This window comes from Lolium rigidum, chromosome 4, assembly GCF_022539505.1.
Source record: "Lolium rigidum isolate FL_2022 chromosome 4, APGP_CSIRO_Lrig_0.1, whole genome shotgun sequence".
Taxonomy (NCBI): Eukaryota; Viridiplantae; Streptophyta; class Magnoliopsida; order Poales; family Poaceae; genus Lolium; species Lolium rigidum.
Genome location: NC_061511.1, coordinates 97,309,495 through 97,314,519, shown reverse-complemented (window position 1 = coordinate 97,314,519; position 5,025 = coordinate 97,309,495). Strand labels below are relative to the sequence as shown.

At 44.3% G+C, this 5,025-nt stretch overlaps 1 pseudogene; it reads left to right on the top strand.

The window, feature by feature from the left end:
• The first annotated feature begins 991 nt into the window (after positions 1–991).
• Positions 992–3,858, top strand: LOC124649836 (annotated as a pseudogene).
• The last annotated feature ends 1,167 nt before the right edge of the window (positions 3,859–5,025 follow it).

Genomic DNA, 5,025 nt, shown 5'->3' with positions numbered 1-5,025 from the left:
AAAGCACTCACCTCAGCGAGGGTATGCTCAGTTCCTCCTCACTTTTGCCCACCAAACGCGCCGTAACCGCCGGCGCTGGGGCCTCCACCGCTCCCGCGGCTTCCATCTCTCTTCTCACACGAGGTCAGCATCTTCCTCAGGTAACCATTCCTCCTCATCATCATCATTCTTTTCGAGGTCCTTTTATCCTTGTCGATTCGGTTGGATGTGCTCTGTGGCTTCATTATTGGGGTTCCGTAGTTACAGTTTTCGCGCCAAATTTGGCAAGGGATTTCCTACAGTTCACTTCATTACTCAAAGATCTGCCGTGCGATTGGAGTGGCAGCCATTGGGGGTATTCATGTTTAGATGGTTTGGTTTTTACACTTTTCTTCGTATGATCTATTGATCTCCGACCTACCAAGATAAATAGACCGTCCGCTCAGCAAAATAGAACTGTTTTTTTCGAGATTCAGAATCATTATTCAGACTGTCGGTTCATGTTTTATTCTTCCCTCTTCTTGATGCCATTTTTTCCTTCATGAAATTTGTAATGATTCACATAGGTTCCCAATTCTTTGCACTTGTTTTGGAAAGAAACTAAGAATACTGGAGGGTTGCACTAGTGAGCAGTATTTACCTATTGCTACTCTTTTGGTACAGTTTCCATCTTTTGGTGGTACCAGAAACTTCAGTTTGCTGAAATAATTGCAATAATTAGTCGAATAAACTAACTTTTTGAAATTCTTGCAATATTAGTACTCAGACCCCTGGATGTTTCTGCCTTGCATCGATTAACTATAGTTAGCTTACTAAATTTTATGCTTCTCATGCTGTAATTGTAGGTTCTATAGCTCTATGGGTGTGCCTACACAATAGTACCCATCCTAGCTCTCAATACTCTCCAATTGTTCTGATATTTTGGCCCAAATCACTCCGAGAAATTCTCCAATCTCCTGCCATTATGCAACTGTTCATAATGCCATCTTGTAGCATATAGATGCCATTAGATTGTTGATCCTGGTACACCAACAACTGCAATGGCATTCTCAACTCTACTAGTGAACCTCTCACTGTTGGCTCTTCTGTCACTCGCCGTGGCAGCTGGTAACAACTCTACTGCCACTGGACAGATCCTCCTAAATTGTGGAGCATCAAACAAAAACGATGATGATAGTGGGCGTACTTGGGACGTGGACACCGCCTCCAAGTTTGCGCCACCAGTGAAAGGAGCCGCAGCCACTGCTTTATATCAAGACCCTTCACTCCCCTCCAAGGTCCCTTTTATGACTGCCCGCATCTTCACTTCAAACTACACATATTCCTTTCCTGTCAACTCAGGCCGAATGTTCTTACGCCTCTACTTCTATCCGATTACTTATGGAAACTATGCTGTCTCCAACGCCTACTTCAGTGTCACGACAAGAAATCTTGTCCTCTTAAATGAGTTCAACGCTTCGCAAACAGCCCTAGCCATCAATTCTGCCTACCTTGTCCGTGAATTCTCGGTCAATGTTTCTACAGGCAGCCTAGACCTCACCTTGCCCCATCAGCACATCATAATGGTTCTTATGCATTTGTGAACGGCATTGAGATTTTTCCCACGCCTGACATCTTCACAGCAGCTGACACAAGATTTGTGAACGGTGATAACCCTGCTCCATTCTCATTCAGCCCTGACACAGGCTTCCAGACTATGTACAGGCTCAATGTCGGGGGCCAAGCCATTTCACGGAGAGATGATTCGGAATTTTACCGCTCATGGGACAATGATTATCCATACATATTTGGTGGCTCTGGGGTGACCTTCTTCCAAAGATGCTAATTTGACTATTGAGTATACATCCAATGTGCCAAATTACACCGCGCCAGTTGGTGTCTATGATACAGCTCGATCGATGGGACCAACTGCACAGATCAACCTCAACTACAACCTTACATGGATTTTACCGGTTGATGCAGGGTTCTCTTACCTCCTAAGGTTCCATTTCTGTGAAATCCAGTATCCTATTATCAAGCAAAATCAGAGGTCATTCTTCATCTACATCAATAACCAGACAGCACAGCAGCAAATGGATGTCATCGTCTGGAGTGGAGGAATCGGCAGAACAGCATATACAGACTATGTTATCATTATTGCTGGTTCCGGTCAGGTGGACATGTGGGTTGCACTTCACCCTGATCTTTCAAGTAGACCTGAATACTTTGATGCAATATTGAATGGTCTTGAGGTCTTCAAGCTTCAGGCTTATGGACCAAACAATCTTGCTGGGCTCAATCCTCCACTTCTGCCAAAGCTTGATGCCAATCCTAGCGGGGAATCTGGTGCCGGGAAATCAAAGGGTGCTGCTATAGGTGGAGCTGTTGGTGGTTTCGCAGTGCTGTTGATCGCATTTTTTGGCATTTGTGTAATCTGCAGAGGAAAGAAGAAGATATCAAAGGATCCTGGTAAATCTGAAGATGTTCAGTGGACTCCTCTCGCTGATTACAGCAGAACACAATCAACCACATCAGGAATTACAGCCACCACCAGGAGCCACACGTCAATACTACCTTCCAATCTTTGTCGCCACTTCTCATTTTCTGAAGTTCAGGCTGCCACCAACAATTTTGATCAAGCCTTCCTACTTGGCAAAGGTGGATTTGGGAATGTGTATATGGGAGAGATAGATAGTGGCACCAAGGTAGCAATCAAGCGTTGCAACCCAATGTCCGAGCAGGGTGTTCATGAGTTCCAGACAGAGATCGAGATGCTGTCCAAGCTCCGCCACCGCCACCTTGTGTCCCTGATTGGCTACTGTGAGGATAGGAGTGAGATGATTCTGGTTTATGACTATATGTCCCATGGAACTCTGCGGGAGCACCTGTACAACACCAAGAATCCACCACTCTCATGGAAGCAGCGCCTTGAGATCTGTATTGGTGCTGCCCGTGGACTGTACTACCTGCACACGGGCGTAAAGGAAACCATCATCCACCGCGATGTCAAGACGACCAATATTTTGCTGGATGATAAGTTGGTTGCTAAGGTTTCCGACTTTGGGCTGTCCAAGACAGGTCCGAATGTGGACAACACCCATGTGAGCACGGTTGTGAAGGGCAGCTTCGGATACCTTGACCCTGAGTACTTCCGTAGGCAACAGCTGTCCGAGAAATCTGATGTCTACTCCTTCGGAGTTGTGTTGTTTGAGGTCCTGTGTGCACGCCCTGCCTTGAGCCCCTCGCTTCCAAAAGAGCAAGTGAGCCTGGCCGATTGGGCATTGCGCTGCCAGAGGAAAGGCATGCTCGGCCAGATTATTGACCCGTGGCTCCAAGGGAAAATCACTCCCCCGTGCTTCATAAAATTTGCAGAGACTGCAGAGAAATGTGTGGCTGATCACAGCATCAACAGGCCGTCTATGGGTGACGTCCTCTGGAGCCTTGAGTTTGCACTCCAGTTGCAGGAAAGTGATGAGGACAATAGCAGCTTCATAGAGGAAACATCATCATCAGGTGCATCACCTCTTCTCGTGACCAGGATGCAGTCAGACGAACCATCGACAGGCACATCTACTACCACAACAACGATGATGAGCATCACTGGCCGGAGCATCGCGAGTGTGGAGTCAGATGGGCTCACGCCAAGCACTATATTCTCACAACTCATGCATCCAAATGGCAGGTGAAATTGCAAGCTTGGATTGCATTCCTTGTGCACATTCATGCATGGTGTATCCCAGTGCGTATTCATCATTGTATAATAGCTAATGAAAGTGCATACTACTTATGTGAATCTTGCTACTTGAGCAATTGAGTGCGCTTTGTACATCTTCCTTACCAGACATAAATATCGCTGTAACTGTATAGATGTCGCTAAGGTATTGGAGCTGTGGTTTTTTACGTCCTGGTCAATCTGAATTTTGTGTGAATGTAAGCTAAGGGTCTCTTTTGGCCGATCGGTATGGATATTTTAACTCAGCGCATTGGAAACAAAGGGGATTCTTTAAATCAAGATAGTCTTGTGGGATTTTTTTTCCTTTCTTGTAAAGAGTATGTTTGGTTTCATATGCAACTCGATGTGTATGTTGATCTGTTGAATATGACACCTTATTGAACACATGTTCAGTTAAGCTATATAGAGCTACGGATCCATCTCGACGGTCAATGGTGAAGTCAGTGGCCAAGAATGCCATGAAAGCCGAGATATAAGGACTTGCGATGGTGGGCTTAGTCCTTGTGGAGAGGAGGAACTTGCTCGGTGATTGGTGACTCGTAGGAGCGATATTGAAAGTGGGGGTGACAACACGTGAGAAGTGCCGGCCTTAATTGGTTATGCGTGACAATGGCCTTGTTTAAATCATTGTTTTGTGAGTGAAGACTTTCTCCAGGGTGAAAACTTCTGATCTATGATTGGGCGACTAGGACCCTTGTGCACTGTTGAAGGCATCACTTTTCGAGAGGTTGGACTTCTGGTGATGTTTTGGTAGTGTTGGATTGTTGCTACAAGGAATCGATTGTGGTAGCGGGACTTTTCTTTTTTTGTAATTCTTCTTTTTTCTGGCTGTGTACATCTGTAGTGTCATTAGGGTACTGCGCTATTATAGAGGCTGTGTGTAATTGGTATCTTCGTGATATAATATATTTTCCTTATCCAAATAAAAATCTCAAACAGTTGGCTAACCAATGCAATATTTTTTCCTAGAATACACATAAGCATGTGTATCATATACTAAAGAAGAACAAATGCAATATTGTTAAAAGCAAAAAAACTTCTATGAAAATAATTGATGTGAATCTGAATTTAACGAGCTGTGAGCAGGTAACATTAGTGGAAAAGCATACACATATTGTGGAAAGCCTAAAAGAAAACTATCTAAGGAATAAAATGTATTTATTAGCAATGTTATGATTTTTCAATGTATCTAACTTGTAAAACAAATCGTGATAAATGGTGTTTAATGTTTTTCACGAAGTCAGATCGAAAGATAGCTAGGACGTGTAGTTGCATAGGTTACGACTGGTATATAGAGTAGCCACAAATTTGGCCAAACCCAGTTGTTAGAGCAT